Genomic DNA, 22,598 nt, shown 5'->3' on the forward strand with positions numbered 1-22,598 from the left:
AGTCTGTAGTCCAACTCCCCAACAATGGTCAGCAGCAGCTGTGAACGGAAGTCCAAGGATCTAGCAGTGGCTCAGTCCCACGAGGCAGGTGAAGAAGAGAGAGAGAGAAAACCTTCCTTCTTCCAATGTCCTTATGTAGGTCTCCAATAGAAGGTATGACTCAGATTAAAGGTATGAACCACCACGCCTGGATCTGGGACTTGCTTTGTCCCAGATGACCTTGAACTCAGAGAGCTCCTTGCCTTAGTCTCCTGGGCTTCATAGCCACTTTGCCTCAAGATCTCCATGCCAAGATCCAGGTCAGAAACTTGTATCTCCCAGCCTCAAGATTTGGATCACAGACGAGCCTTCCAATTCTGGATTATAGTTCATTCCAGATACAGTCAAATCGACAACCAGGAATAGCCACTACATACATGAACATGCACGTCCGCACACACACACAGCTAGACATGGTGGTAGTACTTGTCTGTTCCCAGCACTCAAGGCTCTCTCTCTCTCTCTCTCTCTCTCTCTCTCTCTCTCTCTCTCTTTCTCTCTCTCTCTCACACACACACACACACACACACACACACACACACACACACACACAACCCATGAACACAGAGAACTACTTAAAGTCAACCTCCCCTCTACAGCCTTATATCAGCCTGTTTGCTCCTCTTTATACAGTCTTCAAGATCACAAATCTTTTGTTCTAAGACTTTAATTCATTTATTTTTATTAATTTTTCTTTATGTACTCTGAAAGAGCAGATAACGCTCTTAGCCAGTGAGCCATCTCTCCAGCCTAAGACTTTATTTCTTCATGAAATAGCTAAGTGGTTCTCAACTTCAAATCTAAAATAATACACCAGTATTTTTCATATTGACCTTTATGAGAAGCATCCCAAACGTACGAGGCTCAATGTGAGGTATAGCTGTGCCTGAGTAAAGCCACCATTGTCTCCTGTCACCCACTTCTGTGACGGTCTTCTCTACGAGTAATGTAACCATGACATATCAGCATTCAGGGGAGTAGAAGGAAAGCCCTTGTGGAAGATCTGGGTCTGTCTCCTAACTTTTCTAAAGATCTGTTTCATCTGGCTAATATGAACCATAGTTCCTCCGTGTATACAGAAAATAATGAGTTTAACACTGTAAACGATAAACCAGCAGGATAGAGTAGCACAAAGACCTTTTTTATGAATCAGTTCCAGCAAATATTCAGGTGAATGATAACTGCCTGCCCCTGGAGGTGTTGCAGATGAGGCTGCACTGTCACCGTGTGTCAGTAGGTGGCAGAGAGAAGAGAGGCTACATCTACGCTCAGCATTCTGACCTAGGAATGTCTGAATGATTAGTAGCCTAACACTCCCTGACAGAAGTGAGCCTGAGACAACCATCAGCCCAGTGCCAGTCAGGCCCAAAGAGTCTCCCAGGCAGAGAAGCAAGCCTAAGACTGGAAGAACCCCGCCTGGGACCGTGGCCCCTGGCAGGAGTGAGTCTGGGACAGACCAGTTGGACCCTTGGGCAAGCTGGTCAAGGAGTGAGACCAGAAGGACGCCGGACAAGAATCTGACCTGAGATGAACACCAGCCCAGAGCTGTGCATGCCCGGAGGGCACACAATGCTCAGGATGACCCCTGCCCAGGAGCCAGTAAGTGGTGGGAAAAGGGGAGAGAAAGAGAAACAGAAGGATGTGGGCACAACAAAGTGAGGCAGAACTGTAGACCTGAGGGTAGTGAGAAACAGTCTGATGAGAGAAGCTGGTGATGTTGCCTGTGACCATGGAAGGGTCCTGGCCTGTGCTACCACTGGGGGCCATGTCTGGGTTGATGGCCTTGCAGCAACAGGGCTCTGTTACCAAAGACCAGGCTGGTGTCCCTGGTCTGGGCTGCCACTCGGGGACAGGTTGATGTCTGAGGGCTTGCAGAACGGGCCCCTCTCCTCCCCTGGGAATTGTGGGAGAGCTGGTCTAGAGGCAGGAGAGCCAACCCCGCCCTAGTACTCCAGAGAGCAGACCGCACACTGCAGGAGTTGCAGGTGAGCTGGCCTTACGAGTATGAGCATGGGACAGTTGACCCTACCTTGTCTTTCTGTAGTGGACAAGAGAGTGATAACCTCCTCCCCCAACTCACCTGCAGCAAGTAGGAGACCTGCCCCTAGGGTCATGGAAGCAGAACAGGCCCTGTCCTTTACTAGCTGCTGCTCTCTGGAGAGCGGGCCCTGCATCACTCCTGGGCAGCATAGCACAGCTGACCCTGGGGGCAGGTGACCATGGGAGAGCTGACCCTACCACGTGTCTGCTCTGTGGTGACATGGGCAAGAGAGATTCCCCAACCCTGTACACACACCCTTGCTACCTTCGGCAGAGAACTGACACCAAGGTCATCAGAGCCAGAGAACTGGCCTTCCCCTCACCTGCTGCAGCAATCGGGAGAACAGGCCCCGTGTCTTGCCTGTGCAGCATAGTTAAGCTAGCCCTAGTTGTAGGGGTTGCTGATGAGCCATCCCTGAGAGTGTGAGCACAGGAGAGCGGGCCCTGCCTCTTGCCTGCTATGTTATAGCAAGGATTGGGGAGAGACAGGCTCCTCCCCTCCCTCATCCTTCACCATCTATGGCAGATGGGAGAGCTGCTCCCAGGACTGGGAGAGTGGAAGAATGGGTCATGTCCCTCACTAGCTGCAATGCTTGGGAGAACAGGGCCTGCCCCTCACCTGGGCAGCAGGGTTGTGGGCCGATCATCTCTCCAGCCCAGATCCAAGGCTTTGAATTGGCCCACTTAACTGAACTGCTGGAGTGCATGTTCTCCAGATTCAATACTGCAGGATCTCCATGACACAGGGTGACAACAAGATAGCCAAGAGGAATCCCAGTGAGGTTCCAGTACTGATAAAGTAGCAGAAGCCAGAGGCCTCGAACCACACCGACAAGTCGTGCAATGAACCTTGTTGAGCAAAGAGTATGGACAAAGGGAATATCGTGGGACACACCATGGCACACTACAACTTCTACAAGGAGAATTTTTCCTGTTGCAAAGGAGGTAGCAAGGGTGGAAGGGTAAGGTGAAAGGGAGGGGGAGATGAGTGGGATTCGGGTGTAAGATATGAAATTCACAAAGAACCAATGAAAGATTTAAAAATAATCGATATTCAAGAATATGAAACATTTTCAGCTTCATAAATGTGACAGAAATCACACCTCCTTGTTCCTAATGTCTACAAAAAGCTGAAGCTGAAGAGACCTTCAGGACACTGCCATGAGATGCTTACAGAACAGCCTATTGGTGAGTGAATCCAATCAGATGAGCTTCTCACTTAATATAACATCAACCTGACTATGGTTAAGGACAGAAGAAAGAGAGAGCTTCACATTAAAATGCATTTCTTAACAGATTTCATGTTTTAAAATGTCACTGGAACCGAAAACTAGACTTGCAATTAAAATTAATTTTATTGATAAAATTTAAGATATTTTGATACAATTATTTCCTAGCTATATTTACCTCCCCTGACCAGTTGTACGGAGGCTGAGGTACAAGCATGTTTAAAGATGAGCATTTACCCATAGCTCTGGATGCAAAGTCTGTCTCACTGACACTGCACAGTGACTTGAGCTCTGATAGCTATTAATGGATGGAGGGTAACAGTGGATGAGCAGAATGTATAACCACTTGCTTTTCCTATAGAAAGTCTCTAAAGAGCACGTCCTACTTTTGCATTTTAGAGACTTATACTAAAGACTATCTAAGAAGTTACACTGCTGCTCAAGGGACCGAGGCAAGAAGAGCAATAATTTGTGGCCACCCTGGGTTACACAGCAAGCCTAGCTCATAAAAAAATAAAATTGATCAGTGTAGAGTGCTTGCAGGAAGCCCTGGGTTTGATTCCCAGCATCAAAGAGACTGCACTGCCAGGATCACCACTGCAAGCTTTGAGAACCATTTGGCCTATACGGTGAGTTCCGGGCCAGACAGAGCTACACAGCAAAGCTTGGTCTCAAAAAGCAAAGTAAAATAATTTTTCAGGATTACAACAAAAATGATTGTCCCTTGTCATTCCTACTCAGTGGCCTAGGGCAGACAACGCTGTACGACCTCACAAAGCAGAAGCATTCTGCGGTGCTCAGTAAGAGCTGAAAACAGAGCTCAGTCGTCCTCTAAAGCGTTCTTACTTCTCGACAACTCAAAGCCCATTACTCAGCAGGAGCCCCTTGTCTCATACGACAAAGTCACCCTGACTTCAAGAAACTTCTTCAGGCTTTCAGAAAGTTGGCCAGCCTCTCAGCAGTTCCTAGAGGCAACACCAGGACCCAGTCCCCATTCCCACCTGTGCCTGCTGGCTTCCAGGCCCCTTCTACTAACCCTCCAATGTAGGGTTCCTGAAAGCCATTACAGGAGGACTTACGACTAGCTTTGTCCTCATGTGTCACCCACAAACCTAACTCCTCTTTCTAAACGGCAGCAGTTCTTTAGGAAGGGCATTTAGGTTAGAAAGGATGAGCGCAGGCTCACGGGAGTCGGTCATGAAGGAGAACCAGGGAGAGACTTGATTCCAGCACCCCAGGGGGACCACTGAGGCTCAGCCCCAGAGCTCTGCTGTCCCTTCAGCCCTCGGGCAGCACACGTAGAACCCTTACTGCATAGCAGCAGAGAGGACACAAAACCAGACAACAGCAGCTAAGGGGTCAGGTCAGTAATAGGCCAAACAACAAGCAAAAACTCAGCCAGCGGGTTTCCCACAGCAGCTCCTAACTAAATTACACCCTGAAGACGGCAGCTGACACCAGACCAAGACCTTTCTAAGGGAGCACGTCTGGGGCTATGGTAGCACATGCTTCAGTGGATGCGAATTACACAGGTAAGTAAATAATTGATGAGGAAAGCAATGAGAGGTTGGGAGGGAAAGGGTTCTTTTACACTGTGCTAGACTTCTTCCAGGCATGGAAGCAGCCTTGCTGTGAGGACGACCGTGCACAGTTACAAATGACTTATTCTTGACAGAGAGGGCAAGACAGATAAGGGAAAGAAGCAAGAACTCCATAAGCAAAGTTCCGATGAACAAGGCAGCCAGCAGCTGGGGGGGATGATGACAAGAATGGGTAATGTACGTACTCCGAGAATAAAAACATACACAGGAAGTGATAAGATCCACATCGTACTTGGCTCTGAGATCAAGCTGATCTTTCTAAAGTGAAAATTAATAATGCAACATGCAAGACAAGTGTAAAGACATTGTACTGACTGGTGGGGTGACGTTTACTGTCCAAATGGGATGGTACCCAGTGATCATGTGTCACTCCTCTCCCAGGTGAAAACTGGCAAGGGAGGGTAAACTCCATCTACACAGAGTTGCCTGAAACAGAAGCCACCAGTTCTCTCTGGGGAAGTTGGAAGCTGGAGCGGAGCAGAGCTGAGAGCATGGTAAGAACAGGAGCCCTCCCCCAGCCAGGTGCTCTCGTGCATAAAAGGGCTGTGTTGAGAGGGTCTCCTTGTATCCTGGCGGCTTGAGAGAGCACCAAGCTGCTTTAAAAGTCAGGATTTCTCCCTTCCAGGACACCCCACTTTGGAGAAAGGAGTTCTCACTGACAGACAGGCCAAGCAGTTCTAAAGCTTCTGTCCGGGGGACGGGGGTGGGGGGGATCCATGACACAGCTCCAAGCACAACCTGAATTCCTTTCAGAATAACTGTCACCCAGCGGCTCCATGTCTGTCCTTATCACTGTGGCATTTGTTTTTTGAAGGAGGGTTGGTGCCAGGGCACAGGTAAGGAAGTCAAAGGACAGCTTGCAAGAGTCTGTTCTTTCCTTCCACATGTGGGTTCTGGGAATTGAACTCCAGGTCATCAGACTTGGCAGCAGGCCCTTCACTTGCTGAGCCATCCCACCAGCCACAATCTTTGTGTTTTTGTCGTACTGGATACATATCCCTGGCCCTGGGTTCCATCTTTAAAATCCCAAAGATTCTCTGCGTCGACTATGCGGCCATCTTAGTTAGGGTCTCTACTGTTACGATGAAACACCGTGACCAAATAGCAAGTTGGGAAATAAAGGGTTTATTCAGTTTACACTTCCACATCACAGTCCACCACCAAAGGAAGTCAGAGCAGGAACGCAAATTGGGCAGGACCTGCAGGCAGGAGCTGATGCAGAGGCCATGGAGGGGTCCTACTTACTGGCTTGCTCAGCCTGCTTCCTCATAGAACCCAGGACCAGCAGCCCTGGGGAAGGCATCACACGCAATGGGCTGGGCCCTCCCCATCAATCACTAATTAAATAAATGCCCTACAGGTTTGCCTACAGCCTGATCTTCAGAGGTGTTGTCTTAATTGAGGTTCTCTCAAGACTCTCAGTTGACTTTAGTTTGTGTCAAGTTGACAGAACTGTCCAGTACGGCAGCTAAGACGAGTTTCCGAGGAATGCCAAGAAGTAAAAGGGTTCAAGACATGTGAGGGCAAAACGCAAAAGGCTCTCAAAGAGAGGGATGAGCCAAAGATTGCACAGCAGGGCTTTGATGGTTAGTTTTAATCGTCCGCTTGACACCATCTAGAATCACCCGGGAAGGGCATCCCAATAAAAAGCTGTCTGAGATCGGCCTTTTGGCTAAGATCAAGTGTAAAAAGCTGTCTGAGCAAATTAGCCTGTGGAGATGCCCTTCGGGCATTTCTTTCTGAGTTAATTAAGTAGACGACTCATCTGAATGTGGGTGGCACCTCTTCCTGGGCTGGGTCCAGGAGTCAACAGCAAGCATAACCATTCCTCTCAGCTCCTGACTACAGATACAACATGGCCGACTCCCTTGCATTCCTGCTGCTGTGACTTCCCTGCTGTGGTGAGCCACAAGAAACGCTTTTCCCTCTAAGTTGCTTTTGCCCGGGGCCTTTTATCACATCAACCAAAAACGGTGGTGGGAGTCGGGGCAGAGCATAGTGGGGCACATGCTTAATTAATCTTGGCACTCGGAGGCAGGTACAGGCTGATCTCTGTGAGTTCCAGGCCATCCAGGTCTACATAGTAAGTCCCAGAACAGCTAAAAATACATAGTGAGGCCCTGTCTCAAAACAAAACAAAGCGAGGTTCATAGATTCCCAAAGTCAAAAACCAAAAAGCTAAAAGTCACAAGAATAGGAAAGAAACTCAGTTCTGGTTAGAAGTTAATCTAGTATCACATGCTCACTTGAAGACAATGTTTAGACTAAATCAGAATATATATTTGACAGATCATTCACAGAACACACCTCAAGTCACCGTTCACCAGAAAAAAAGCTCAGACCGACTAGAATGCTGGAAGGAGGGAGAGAAAACACTAAGCTTATAGCCAACTGTGTACTCCTTTGAATACAAGGTTGTTTTTAGAAAAGCGCTGCTCCTCACTGGAGTGGGGAGGATGCCTCAGTACCACAGCTGCCCAAGAAGCACATGGTCAGGCACCTCTGCATTCCAGGGCAAGCAAGTATGTCAGGGAGCGGTAAACCTCTACATGAAGTCCCTGAACCGGTGTGAGTTCAGTGCCTCAGACCCTCTAGTCAGCTGCCCACCAAATGTACAAACATACTGCCACTAACACTCCCAAAGACCAAGAGATCCTATCATGCAGGGCGCAGAGGAAGACGGAGGCATCTACAGAACACCAACTTCCTCCTCCTCTCTCATGGGATCCATCACTCATGTGGAAGACTGCAGCAGGCATGAAGTAGAAGCCAGACAGGATGGGTGTCATGGAACAGGAAGTCACATGAGGAGTCCTTCCTAAGGTGGGAGAGCAAATGCTGTGTGAACTGGGGTACACATCTACCAGTCCAGCTCCACTGTCCCACTGGGCTTTATTATAAAGCAAGATCAAATATAAAGAATTTGTTAGGCACAGTGTACCTGCCTTTAACCCCAAGTCGCAGGAAGCAGAGGCAAGGGGACCTCCAAGATGGAGACAGCTTCGTCTGCAGAGAGAGTTCCAAACCAGACCCCATCTCAAACAGACAGACAGAGTGCCAACATGTTGAGGCAAGAAGTTTCAGTGGCTAAAAGTGCCTGCCACCAAGCCTGATGACCAGAGTTCAATCCCCAAGACCCACATGATAGAAGGAAAAAGGGCACTCCTTAAACCTGTACTCCACACACCAGACACTGATGCACCATGACCCTGACACACACACACACACACACACACACACACACACACACACACACACAAATAGTGAGGATTAAGAATTTCAAGGAGCCAGAGGGATGCTATCCATGGTTAAAGAGCACCGGCTGCTCTTCCGGGACACAGGTTTGATCCCCACTGCCCACACAGTGGCTCATAACTGTAACCCCAGTCCTATGGGGCTCTAACAGCCACTTTTGGCCTCCTCAAGCTCTGGGACACACATGCAGGCAGGACACTCATACAAATAAAAAACAAACAAAAAAACTAAGAAAAGTTGTTCTCAAGATGTTGGCAACAGCTTTAAGCAAACACTGCCTCAGGATGTAGTGGAGGGAAAGGCTGAGCAAGCAGAGCATCAGATAAGGGAGGAAGAAGAGAAATGGGACCCAACATTCTTTCGAGAGCTAGATTAAAGGCACGCGCTGTTGCATCCAGTGAGGCCTGAAACTGTTGGAGAAACGCATATGACAACAGTCCAGGGAAGGAAGGACTGTGTGCAAAGAGCTCTGGGGCTCAGGAAAGAGTGCTGAACTGACAAGGACTTGAATAAAGCTAAGAACGTCTCCAAAGCAAAAGAAGCAATCCCATGAGATGGCCACCTATGCATCTGACAAAGGATTGACATCTAGAATATATTAAGAACTCAAAAACTAGATGCCAAAGCCCAACCGCCCAATCAGGAAATGAACTTATGAACAAACACAGCCAGTTCTCAAAAGTGGGAGAAGAAATGGCCAATATACATATGAAAAAAATGTCTAACGCTGTAATCTACTAGACAAACGCAAGTTTAAACTGCACTGAAATCCCACCTGGCCCCAGTCAGAATGACACTCACTAAGGAAACAAACTATGGAAAGAAAAGAAAACAACAAATGCTGGTGGGGATGCGGGTGGAGAGGCTGAACCAGAGCTGGGGGTGGGCATTGGCCCAGGCACTGTGAAAATTAGTGTGAAGGTTCCTAAAAATACATGCTGTACCATAGAACCCAGCTGCAGTATTTCTGGGTCTCTACCCAAAGGACTGCCCACCAACACAGCCCAGAGATCCTCACACATCCACATTTACTGCAGCACTGCTTATGGCAGACAAGCAATAGACAAACTAATCAGGAACATGTGGTCTATAAACAATAGGGTTTTGTCTGCCATAGGGAAGAACGAAAGTATGCTTGTTGTTTGAAGAAAGGGTGCAACTGGAGACCATATTAAGCAAAATAAGCAGATGCAGAAAGGCAAATTTAACATTTTTCTCAGGTGCAAATAAATACCAAGTTTTATAGGTACATGAAACTATTTTCACATATTGTATATAAGCATATATTGTGTGTGCATATACACATGCATATAGGTATGCGTGCCCACATGTGTATGTGCACACATGATTGAATGTGTGCATGTGTGCACACACATGTGAGTGAGTGTGAACATGCTCACATGCATGAGTCTGACATGAAGGCAGAAGGCAGACTCAGGGAAGGACAGAAGCTAATGGAATGTGGCAGTGTGAGGATGGGGCAGCACGTCCTGGCAGGAGTGCAGAGTAAAGCAAAGCGTCTTACATGATGGCCAGGGACCAAATAAGAGGAAGACACTAAGATCAGCGTCCCAGAATACCCATCTCGGGAATATCTGCAATGATCTGAGGATCTTACCATATCCCATCACCTCCTCAGAGTGCCTCCCTAGTAAGCAAGCCTTAGTCATAGACCTTTCGATCCACACTGGAGCAGCTCGGGGACACATAACCCACTCGCTCAGTTTCACTTGGCTTCACTGAACAAGACAGCACTTCCTGTCAAAATCCCTTCTTCATCAGCAGGAAACCCTCCAGGAACACTGTCAGTCCTGTTGGAAGCCTTTCAGCCCAGCTTATTCTCACTGCTGGACTTATCCTCCTAGCACCCTGAAGGACATTTATTTTTTAAAGAAAATATTAGACTTTCTTTTTATTTGTATGTGTGAGTGCTTTGCATAAATGCATGTATGTGTGCCACATGTATACCTGTTGGATCTCCTGAAACTAGGGTCACAGATGATTGTGAGCTGCCATATAGGTCCTGGGAATCAAACCTAGGTCCTCTGCAGGAGCAACAAGTACTCTAGCATGCTCAACGTCACCATCTCTCCAGCCCTGCAGCACCTTCTGAACATGCATGAGGACAGTTCCCCTGTCAGAGCTGAGTGTCAGCTCTTCTGGAACAGGGAAAGACAATAAGCTTAGGACCCTGCCCACACCGTATCTGAGGTCATCCTTCTTGTAAGTGCTACTTTAAAAGAGTGCATAGACAACCAAAGATATTTCTAAAGCTGCAGAGTGCCAAGGATGGGCCTTGGCTGGGAGAGGTGTTCTGAGGGAAGGGGTGTCTGGGAGGGAGCAGCAAAAACAGATGACCCAAAGTCAGAGAGTGCATCAACACTGGCAGCCTCTCCTCTGCTTAACACAGCTCTCCGGCCTGCTTTCTCTCTGACCTGCTCTGTCTGGAGATCTCCAGATAGTTCTCCAAGTGGCTCTCTCTTGCTATTCTAAAAAACTGGAGCTCATCTCTTGCAGATCTTAAACCCAGTCTTTTATTTTATATATCAATCCAGTCATTTACTCAGGGTTCCTTTTGATTATCCTATGAGTCAGCATCCAGTGACCCCAGCCCCTTAATTCTTAGGAGGCAACAAGCACACACATTTCCTTTTAACACTGTAAAAGAACTGAGAGATCTGCCTGCCTCTGTTAAGCGCAGCCAATCAATTACGTGGGTAGGACCCCATCCTGAAATTACCATTTCTACCACACCTGGGCCTGGACTTGCTGTGTCCCAGGCTGACCCTGAACTCAGAAATCTACCTGCCTTTGTATCAGCCTGCCTTGATATCAGTCTGCCTTTGTATTTTTCTAACAAGCTGGTTCATTAACACAGTTGTTCTATTCCTTTAGATTTGTGAAGCCCCTCATATGATTCACACTGTATCCTTATTTTTTGCATAGTTGAGAAATTATATATTTTGAGACTCGTGTTTTTAGAGTTTCTTTATTTTACTAGTTTACATTTCAGATGATATCCTCCTTCCTGGTTCCCCCTCCACAGTCCCCCATGCTATCTTCCCTCTCCCTCCTCCCCTTTGCTTCTGTGAGGGTGCTCCTCCACCCATTTATCCACTGCCTCACCACTCTAGCATCTCCCTACACTGGGGCGTCAAGCCTCCACGGGACCAAGGGCCTCCCCTCCCATTGATGCCAGATAAGGCCAACCTCTGCTACACATGCAGCTGGAGCCATGGGTCCCTCCATGTGTACTCTTTGGTTGGTGGTTTAGTCCCTGGGAGTTCTGAGTGGTTAGTTGCCATTGTTCTTCTATGGGGTTCCCTTCAGCTCCTTCAGTCCTTCCCCTAGCTCTTTCATTGGGGTCACTCAGTCTGATGATTGACTGTGAGTATCTGTATCTGTCTTGGATGCTGGCTGAGCCTCTCAGAGGACAGCCATACCATGCTCCTGTCAGCAAGCTCTTCTTGGCATCATCAATAGTGTTTGGGTTTGGTGTCTGCAATAGGATGGATTCCCCCCTGGGGGCAGTCCCTGGATGGCCTTTCCTTCGGTCTCCATTCCATCTTTTGTCCCTGTCTTTCCTTTAGACAGGAACATTTCTGGGTTAACAATTCTGAGATGTGTGTGTGTCCCCATCCCTCAACTGGGGACCATGCCTATCTACTGGAGGTGGTCTCTACAGGTTCTGTCTCCCTTTTGTTGGTTATTTTGGCTAAAGTCATCCCTGTTGGGTCCTGGGAGCCTCTCACTTCCCTGGCATCTGGGACTTTCTAGTGGCTACCCACAGTTCCCCAGTCCCTGATGTTACATGTTTCTATTCAACTTCCTGACCCCTCTGTACTTCTCTCTGTCCCTTCCAACACCTGATCCTGCCCCCACCCCTTTGTTCCCTCCCTGCTTTTAGAGTTCTTCTCCACAGCCTTAAGGGCTGTCCTAAAGGTCCCAGCATTCACTTTTTTGCTGAGACGTTAGCCACATCTTTGCCTCCCAGAGACAAGCTTTATGCCCATGGCAGCCATCCACACTCCTGGAGGAACACTTCCACTGGCCCTGACCCAGAGGCAGCAAACATGTCATTCTGTCCCCACCAAAGGCATGCTAGACTGAGCAGCAGAGCCTGCATGGGACTCTGTCTCTCTTCTTCCTACTAAATTTACTAAAAGTAGAGTAAATCATCAAAAAAAGGCCTTACAAGGCCAACAGTCTGAAATATAAAACCCACAGGAGAATGTCTTACCTTTATATAGACTTTCAGCTTTATTTTCTCACGTATAGTTAATTCTACTACACATAACCTCATGTTGTATTTGGGGAACTGCTTGCGCATGCCTTCTTATTTCTGGTTGGAGTGGTGATCTCTACTGACTTAACTTTCTAACAGCACCTAAAAAGATGGCCCAAAAGTGAAAACCATTGGCTGTGCCCTCCTCTTCCTTCTTTCCCCCGCTGCAATGCAGTAGAAAGGAATGAGATTTGGAGCCTGACACAGTCACTCAGGAGTCCCAGAACGGAAAGCTGGGCGGATCAGTCAGGCAGCAAAAGGCTGTAGTTCTTCCCGTGTGCTGTCTTCTCTGAATCTTTCTCAACTCGCCAACTCCCACCTGGCTACGATGAGAGGGTGACATCAGCAAGTGCGGAACATTTAGGTTTTTGATACTCATAAATCAGCACCGAACCCAAAATCAAAACAAGACGTTTCGAGAGATGTTTCGTTTCGTATGTCATGTCCTCAGAGGGTTCGATTTCTATAAAAATGACGAGATTGGTTAAGATTCTACCATCTCAGGGTCAGACTTTGGCTCTGTTCAGGATGTTAATGGCATTATCGCAAACAAATAGCTTCAAAGCAAATACCCAAATATTGACTGAAGTAGACACAGTTCAAAAGCTTGGTTTATTTGGTAATGCGGAAGAATAAGCCAATCTCATTGGCTTTGATCCTCCCACTTTTTTTACCAATCCTCTTCAATATTCTAACTTCCCAGCAATTCTGTGAGGCCAACTCCCTTCTAAAGGACAAAATTAAATAGTCAGTGCGTGTATTGCTAAATAAAGCAGTTCTGGCTTTAAAATGCTTTCATTTTAACTTCAAAGGGGTCACTATTTGTTTTGCAGTACCCTCTCTACCACCTGCCATTTTCAAAAGGACAATTTCTAATTTTCTAAAGGGGCTGGTTCCCCCCCCAAAAAAAAACGAAATGTAATTATTTTTTTACAAATCGTGAGAAGGGAACTACTTCCTCTCAACATACCTACTTTAATTTTTCCCGTAGGCTCTTTACCTGCACAGTTTAGCACTGTGGTCACTGGCACAGCCTGCTCTCTCACCATGTGCTGTTGCCATGGCACTACACAGCCACTATTATCATTTCGTTACAACATGGTGCATAAAGTGGATGCTCACTGGCTTAAGCAGCTCTGTTTGGAGGGCACACGGTTTACTTTTTAGAGTCACAGAGTCGTGAGCATCTAGAGCAGTTGGTCTTTCCTTTCTTACAGTTCATTAGGCAAGACACCAGGAAGCAAGATTCCAGGCTTAATGATGTGACAACAGTTGATAGTTTAGAACAGATCTTGCCAAGCATTTTAATTAACAGTAAATACTATTATGCCAGATGCGGTGGCTCATTTCCTGTACTCAGCACTTGGGAGGCTGAGGCAGGGATGCTGACATGTGTTGAGGCTAGCCTGAGCTGTGCCAAGGCTAGCCTGAGCTACACAAGGTCCAGGCCAGTCTAGGTTATAGCGTAAGACCTATCTTTAAAACAGCAACAAGGAGGCTAGAGAGATGACTCCCCCGTTAAGAGAACTTGCTGTCCTTCCGGGGGACCTGGGGTCAGCGTCGAGCATCCACACAGCAGCTGCACCTATAACGCCAGTTCCTGGGACCAAACGTCCTCTTCTGGTCTCTACAAGCACTGCTGCACTCACTTGGCTCGCCCAGCCACGTAACAAATAATAACAGTGATAAATAAACCATATCATTAAATACCTAAGTATGGAAGCTAGAACAATATTATGAGACTCTACTAAGATTCCTTTTCCATGTGGGTAAAAAGTAAGGGTCTCCCAGGTACTGCTGAACAAAATAACCTTCTCGGCTCCATAATTCCTGTTTAGGGGACCATATGCAAACATTCCACTGCTCCCTTCAGCTGGCCATAGGAAGATGATACTGCAAACCTCTGCAGGTTTTAGTGAAAAGCGTCAAAAGAAAGATTTGTGCTGGGCACAGCGGAAACTGAGGCAGGAAGACGGAGCTCGAAGTGAACTCGTTCTACATGAAGAGCCAGGCTGGGGAAGGAGCCTGCAGAATATGTTCACATCTAAACTGTTTAAAGGTATCTCCTGGGGTGCGGAGTGGTAGAGCACTTACACAGAACTTACATAGGATGCTCAAGACTCTGGGTTTGAAAACAAACAAACAAACAAACAAATAAATAAATAATGCTTCTTTATCAATCTCTAGACATAGCGCTGAGCTGTCTTCACCTTGTATAATAAATACACTTCAGCAAGGCACTCTGTGACCTGAGCTTCCTAGATATCACTTTTCTAAGAGAGAATTAGGAATAGCTAAAAAAAAAATTGGCTTCAAAGAAAGAAGTGGGGGCAGAACACAGAAGGTCTGGAATGGCAGAGGAATAATGGAACAGGAAGGGCTGATGGGGATGGGAATAGGAGGGCAGGGTAGAACAGTGAGCACGAGGAAAGATAAATACTAAAGACCTTTGAAAATGCCTTACAGACACCTATTAACATAGAAGCTTCCTAAAATATATATAAATACATATATGAAAAATTAAAATGGAATACCCTGTAACAGGAGAAACTGTGCCTCTCGCCCAGACATAGACTACTAAATGAAAAGCCTGTGGCAAGGTGTGAGTTGTTGGTCAGTGTGGTCCCCTACACCACCGGAAATATTACAAGCTACTGCCACCTACAGAGGGGAATGCCTCCCATGGGCTTGTCCCCAGCTTGGTCCCCAGCTGGTGCAAGTGTTTGGGAAGGATTGAGAAACATAGCCTTGTTGGAGATGTGTTACTGTAGGGAATGGGCTTTGAGGTGTCAAAAGGCTCGTACGGCTCCAAGTATGACTTCTTTTCTTGCTTGCAGATCAAGGTGTGAGCTCTCAGCCTGTTCCAGCCACCATGCCGTCACTCTGTCATCACCAACTCTAACCCTATGGAACTGTAAGCCCAACCAAATGCTTTCATTTTTTTTTTTCTTTTCTTCGGAGCTGGGGACCGAACCCAGGGCCTTGCGCTTGCTAGGCAAGCGCTCTACCACTGAGCTAAATCCCCAACCCCAAATGCTTTTATTTTTAAGTTGCTTTGGTCATGGCATCTATCACGGCAATAGAAAAGTAAGGCACTGCTCTTGTCTTTCAGAACTTGATGTCAAATAACCCTATGGCTGGAGACACAGCAAAGAGTCCTAGAACATGGCGAAATTCAAGTTAGGATAGATCTGAAGACTGCATCCTTCCTGGCTGTCTTTCACAGTGCTGAACAGTTCTGTGTACACTTCCAGAGAAGAACAGTCTCGAAGACTCTTACTCAGCTGTGACTACTGCTAGCTAAGTACTGACCGGCCTGGTGAGACGTGTCCACAGATACAATACAGACATGAATGTGATGGGGGTAACCAACTTTGTGATTTGATTTAAATCACACCTCACAAGATGGAATTCATGCCTAGACCAAAAAAAAAAAAAATGGCTAGCTAGATCATAGATTTAAAATACTGACTCTTGGGGCTGGGGATTTAGCTCAGTGGTAAAGCGCTTGCCTAGGAAGCGCAAGGCCCTGGGTTCGGTCCCTAGCTCCAAAAAAAAGAATCAAAAAAAAAAAAAAATACTGACTCTTAATTGAGCACCACTACACGCAATCCCACAAAAACTATTGAAGTCCTTCCAGGTTCATCTATGACCATATTTTCACTTCCTTATTCTCATAATTTCTTTCCTGTTTACCAGAGATTCAACCCAGACAAAGAGCTGCACAGTGAAGCTGTACAGTGAGGTCTCCACACAGAAGGTTTCTAAACATCTCTCTTTTGAATGCTGCTTTTAAAACCGATATATTGATTTTATTTTATGTATGAGTGTTCTGCTGCACTTGTGTGTTTGGTGCCTGCAAAGGTCAGCAGAAGGAGTCAGATCCCCAGGAACTGGAGTTACAGAGAGGGTTGTTAGTTACCATACGGTGCTGGGGACCAAACCCTGGGCCTCTGCAACAGCAAGTGTTCCTAACTGTTGCCCTCTCTCTGGCCCCTTAGAAATCTTTGTATTTGAGACTAAATGAAGTCCCAGGCAAGTACAAGTGCAGACGCACTGCTTATGCGTCATAAACCAAATACCATCTTGATAATAATGCACCTGCCTGTGTGTGCTCTGGTAAGGATTCCTGGTGTAAGACAGGATTTGGGGGAGGGGGAGGGCCATGCAGATGGCTCAGTAGTAGTGCATGTGCTGCTCATACAGAAGACCAGGGCTCGGCTCTCAGCACCTATAGCAGAAGACTCACTGCTGCCTGTAACTTTGCTCCAAAGGGTCAAACACCCTTTCCTGGATTTCAAGAGTACCTACCTGCATTCGCACATGCGCTCACCCACATACAGGCAGACACATGCATGCTCACAATTAAAAACAAACCTTGACTCTTACCCTCTCTTGCTCTTGCTTCTCTGCTCTCTTCCCCTCTGTCCCCTGTCCCTTCTCTCCCCATCTTTCCCTCCTTCCCTCCACGTGCCCATGGCCCGCCTCCTTTGTTTCTCCCTCTACTCTTCTCTCATTAAACCTCTCCACGTGGAGAAAACAAAAACAAAAAAACAAAAAAAACAAACCTTGAAAACATTCCCCAGGATTTAGTTATTGTGCCCTGATACTAGTAAATTCTTTATGTCATGAGAAATCTAAGACTAATCTAATGGAACTAACTCACCTTACAATAAGAATGCAAGTTAAGGGGTTGGGGATTTAGCTCAGTGGTAGAGCGCTTGCCTAGGAAGCGCAAGGCCCTGGGTTCGGTCCCCAGCTCCGAAAAAAAAGAACCAAAAAAAAAAAAAAAAAAAAAAAAGAATGCAAGTTAAGATTTTTAAAAGAGAGGTAGATAAAATCTTAACTAGGAATCAATTTAGAAGTCTTGAGTTTTAAAGGTCAGCTTTATTGAGGGATAAATTATGTTAAAGAAAAGCCACTGATTTAAGTGTTGAATTTGAGTTCTGGCAGGTGTAATTTGGCATCATAATCATAGAGCATCCCTGTTTTTCTAGAATGTTCCCTGGCCCCCCTTTGAGTCTTCTTTCCTTGCACTCTGGATTGTGGAAACCACTGACATGCTTCCTGTCAGCATGGTGTTTGCCTCTCTTAATTCCCATATGTGTCTAAGGGTAGCATCCAGTTGTTTTCTTTTGCGTTTGCTTTTGCGGTTCTCCTGAGTTTTGCAGGTATTAGCAAGGTAGATGCTGCCCACACATGTTGAACATTTTAATTGTTTCTAGTTTTTGCCTCTCATGAACAGTGCTGCTACCAACATTGGTCTCTGAGTGGACATGTTTTTGTTTTATTTTATATTTATCAATTTTTTAAACTTCATATGACAGGAATACTGTATCTTTTTTAAAAACCTATTAAACAAAGCTGAGGTCCAGATCAGTAAGAGCCACAGAAGGAGATGCAATCTCTAAAACCAAAGAAGACTCGAGGCTTGCAGCCTGCACCTTCAAGGCAGCTCTGTTGAGCCTACACTAAAGGTTAAGTCTGAGAACCCACACGGATGGCTAGGCGTGCACGTCTCCTCCTGCTCACGCCACAGTTTCCAGAGTAAAGGAGCAACCGTTCTATGAGGCAGGGAGGGAAAGGCTTCTAGTTACTTACTGTTAGGTTTAGAAAAGCTAATCAATTCTGACAGCTCAACCAACTCACTGACTTGCTTTCCAGAAAAAAATAAGGATATTTCCAGGTCAGTGGAGTAAGCACCCCAGGATTAGTGGCCAGTGGTCATTTTATCCTCTTAAGTGACCATGAATAATGAGGATTACATTACTTTGACATTTTTTGCATTATCCACTCTCAGCTGCCACCATATACCCAAAGCCATCATGATGAATTAGGAGGAAAAGGACAGATTAATTTGATTAAAGAATACTTTTTACCATTTTTTCTTTTTGCAAAATTAATCTGTGTTTTAGGTGGCTCAGTATTTGTTTCCCAGTCAAAGATGCAAAAAAGGCTTTAATTCTTCCCAAAACAAATTAGTTATGATAGCATTAACATACGGAGTGACACTAAAAGCCTAACCTCACCCATCATCCCTGAACTTTGCTATCTCTTTGTGAAAAGAAAAAAAAAGCCCACCACCCTTCTGTTTCTCAAACAGAAAGTTACCTCAGCTGTCCTTCCCCGTTCCCCACTTTCTACAAGCATCAGCCTTTATACAAGCTAATCAGCAAACCACATCTTAGTTCCTCCCAGCACGTGTAACAGCTGAGGAACACAAAAATGCTGGAAGAGGCCAACATCTGCCTTCAAACAGACTTTGTAACTGATGGAAAAATGATGTTAAAAGGTAAGACGACTACTGAAAGGAAAGGGACGTCATCACTTAAAATGGTGACAGGGGCGAATGGAGTGATGGTTTGGGGGGCAATGGCCTAATCTGGCCACCTGACTTTGGTCCCTGGCATCCCCACAGTGGAAGGAGAGAACCAACCTTGAAAGGTTGTCCTCTGACCTCCAAATGTACAAGCTGGCATGTGCACACTCACACATATACACAAAAAGAATAAATTTAATTAAAAAAAAAAAAAAGAGCAAATCCTACAGTTGCACAACTTCCAACTCCCTTCCATCCACCCCCTGCTCTGACTGGCTCTTCCTCCAGGGTCACTGGACGTCCAGCACCTTCAGTCCAGCTTCAGTCACAAAAGAGCAACTCAGGACCCGAGTCCAAGAGATTACAACACAGCACGAGTCAACACACGCCGGCAGCCAACGCCAGGCGCCAGGCCGCCGAGCTCAGTAACAGAAGTGGTGGACTGTCTTCAAGCATCTCTGAGGGCTCGGACTTTATATCCGCTCCCCTCCCTGCTCGCTGTCTGACAGGAAACTAAGTAAAAGTTTACTTGTGTGCAGCCAAGAAACCATTATTATCTCAACCAGAACTGCTCCACTCTCAGCCAACGGCCACAAGACCTTTTTGCTGGTCAAATGTCAGTGTCTGCATGTGTGGGAATGAATTGTGTTTGGTGTTTGTTTGTTTGTTTGTTTGTTTGTTTGTTTGTTTAAGACAGGAGCATTCCCGTGTGTGCCTACGACGGAACTCCTGACTCCTGTTGTGCTGTGCTCGGTGGAAGGCACACACACTCTTCCCAAAGCTCTCCCGCTGGCCTCGGCTTTCCTATCCAGCCTGGAAGCTGCATTCCAGCCATCTTGGGTTTCTGTGTAACTGAGACACTACAAATTGATGATCCCCTTGCTTACAATTCTCCTGTCTCAGCCTCAGGGTGTTAGGATAGCAGGCCTAAGCAAACATGCCCAGCCTCATTTATGGTTATCTACAGCATTACCTCCTTAAGTCCCTGTGTTCCTCAACAGTATTCTACATGACAAAAACTCACCAGGGTTAGTGGACGGCAGGGGGGGAGAGGCAGAGGCAGGCAGATCTCTGGGGGTTCGAGTCCAGCCTGGCCTACAAGTTCTAGAATAGCCAGTGCTGTTATACAGTGAAACTGTCCCCAAAAAATAAACAAAACAAAACAATTCAAGCCAGCCTTTCCCTGGCAACTGCTCCTCCTCAGGCCCCCAGTGCCCTTGGTCCTGATAATGGCTGCCATAATCTAGGAATCCCAGTATAGAATAAAACCATGGGAGCCTGTTCAAATTACTCAGCACATTTCTCTTAAGAAAATTTGTTTTTCACACAGGGTCTCACTACATAGCCTGAACTCACAGAGACCAAACTGCTTCTTCTGTTCACTATCATGGCTGACATACATATAGCGCTAGAGAGATGGTTCAGTTGCTAACAGCAAGTATTGTAGAGGACCTGAGCTCAGTCCCCAGACCATGCTGGGTGGCTCACAGCTGCCTATAACTTTAGCTCAAAGAGCATCCTATGCCTTTGACCTCCAACATGACCTGTACTCATGTGCACACACATAGTTAAAAATACAATCTCCAAAAAGGTCACAGGCACAGAAATGTTAGATTTTATAGCACTGGACAGTGGCCATAGACTGTTGAAAAGGTATAATCTAGAGTTCACCAAACTACGGCCTAAACTCCCAGTCTGATTTGGCTTTAGGGTGGGAGTTGCTTTGGAGTAGGTAGGAAGTGCTTTTTTGTTTATGGTACCAGAAGGTGAATGCCAGGGCCTCACACATAATAGCAAGAATTCTACCAGGAAGCTACATCCCCAGACCAACGCTCTACATAAGTAAGTTAAATGCTTGAGCTCTTGTATAATATTTTTTAAATTTAAGCAGCTCCTAATTGGGTGCTTTTTTTTTTTAATTTAAGCTTTATTTATCTGTTCTGTATAGTGTTCTGCCTGCATGTAGGCCTGCAGGCCATAAGAGGACACCAGATCACATTACAGATGGTTGTGAGCCACCATGTGGTTGTTGAGATTTGAACTCAAGACCTCTGGAAGAGCAGTTGGTGCTCTTAACCTCTGAGCCATCTCTCCAGCCCCCTGTAAAATATTTTTATTCTTTGGTTATTTCCTACATGCATACAATGAATTAAAACTTTAACTGTGTGTTTGTGTGTGTGTGTGTGTGTATGTGTGTGTGTGAGAGAGAGAGAGAGAGAATGTGTGTTGTGTGTGTATGTAAGTATGTATGAGTGTAGGTGTGTGTATGAATGAGTGTGAGCATGCATGTATTAATGAGTGTGTATAAGTGTGTATGTGTAAGAGAGTGTGTGTATGTGTGTGTGAATGAATGAGTGTGAGTGTGTATGTGAGTGCCTATGTATGAATGAGTGTGAGCAGGTGTGTATGAGTGTGTGTGTGTGTGTGTGTGTGTGTGTATACGTATTCCAGAGCACACCTGCAGAGGTCCGAGGATGGTTTTCTGAGGGTCATTCTCTCCTTCTACATGGTGCAGCATGGCCCCTCCAGTTTCTGCCATGCTGCCTCCTGCAGACTAGCTGGCTGACAGGCGTTTAGGCAATTCTCCTGTGCCTACGCATCCTACCATAGCAATGCTGGGACCACACATTCAGGCCAGCGCACTCGGCTCTTCTGTTCAGGTTCTGGGGATTTAGCTCAGGTCTTCAGGCTTGAACTGCAAGCGCTGCTTGCTGCTTCATCGTCTCCACAGCCCACACTTCTCCAGTGCTTCCTCGTGCTCTACTCATTCCCCAGACTTCCCTCAGTCTGTTCTTAGAAATGCCCCCTGGTCTATCTTTTCCTTTTCAGCTACTTCCCTAAAATGTCAGCCAGTCAGTTATCCTTCAGGCATGGATTTTGTAAACTTAATGCCCCTCCCACCTCTTTCTTCTGAAACCCAAGCCATCTTTTTAAAAATCCCTTTTCATGTGTGTGTTTGTGCATGGTGTGTGTGAGGGCTGGCAGTAGTTAGTTCTCTTCTTCCTCCGTGTGAGGTTACCTGACTCAAGCTCGGGTTGTCAGTGTGGGTGGCAAGTGCCTTTACTTGCTGGGCTGTCTCACTAGCCTTCTACTCTCTTCTCAGAGCACTTCCGAAACGCTCTCCAAAGCCCTCAGTCTCTCTCTGCCTGTTTATCAATGTTCAGACTTCTTAAGGTAGCACTCTAGTCCTCCACTCTCCAGCTACAACACTCTTCTTTCCAGCTTCACCTGCTATAACTCCACTACCAACTCCAGCAATACGAACTTAAACCCCCATGTGTGATCAAGTTTAAAGTTATGGATCCTAGCCAGGCATGGTGGTGATGCATGACTTTAATGCTAGCATTCTTTGTGAGTGCCAAAACTAGACAATGAGACCCTGTCTCAAAAAAAAAAGTAAAGGAAGGAAGAGAAAGAAGGAAGGAAAGAGGAAGAAAGAGAAAAAAGAACAGAAAACATCATAGATCCAAAGGCTCACATACCTGATGGAAAAATTCAGTGAAAACATTCACACTAGAATGGCCGGAGCCCTTTCTGTTAATTCTGCTGAAGAAAGTTTACCAATCTTTACAGACTAACTCAAAAGCTACTGTCATACATTTATGTCACACAAGTCTTTAGCCACTTTAGAAAACAACCTCTAGGGCTAAGAACACTGACTGCTCTTCCCAAGATCTTGAGTTCAATTCCCAGCAACCACATATCCCAGCTCACAATCATCTGTAATGAGATCTGATGCCCTCTCTGGTGTGTCTGAAGACAGCTACAGTGGACTCATAAAATAAATAAATCTTTTAAAAAATCTTTAGCACTGCACTTCATGAAGACTT

The 22,598-nt window shown here is 46.2% G+C and overlaps 1 protein-coding gene and 1 non-coding gene across 5 annotated transcripts in view; one reads left to right on the forward strand and one right to left on the reverse strand.

Moving 5' to 3' along the window:
• Positions 1 to 22,598, reverse strand: part of Slc16a10 (solute carrier family 16 member 10) — a 108,164-nt gene that overhangs the window by 71,248 nt on the left and 14,318 nt on the right. Inside the window, exon 1 of one of the 4 annotated variants that reach the window (XM_063278943.1) lies at positions 1 to 22,598. This exon is cut by the window's right edge and continues 13,710 nt beyond it. The gene's annotated coding sequence lies outside the window, so the exon portion shown is untranslated. 4 annotated transcript variants of the gene reach the window in all.
• LOC120099078 (small nucleolar RNA SNORA17) lies at positions 1,224 to 1,354 on the forward strand. Its single transcript, XR_005497900.1, has one exon. It is a non-coding gene; the product is annotated as a small nucleolar RNA SNORA17 (small nucleolar RNA).

Source organism: Rattus norvegicus, chromosome 20 (assembly GCF_036323735.1).
Source record: "Rattus norvegicus strain BN/NHsdMcwi chromosome 20, GRCr8, whole genome shotgun sequence".
Classification (NCBI taxonomy): Eukaryota; Metazoa; Chordata; class Mammalia; order Rodentia; family Muridae; genus Rattus; species Rattus norvegicus.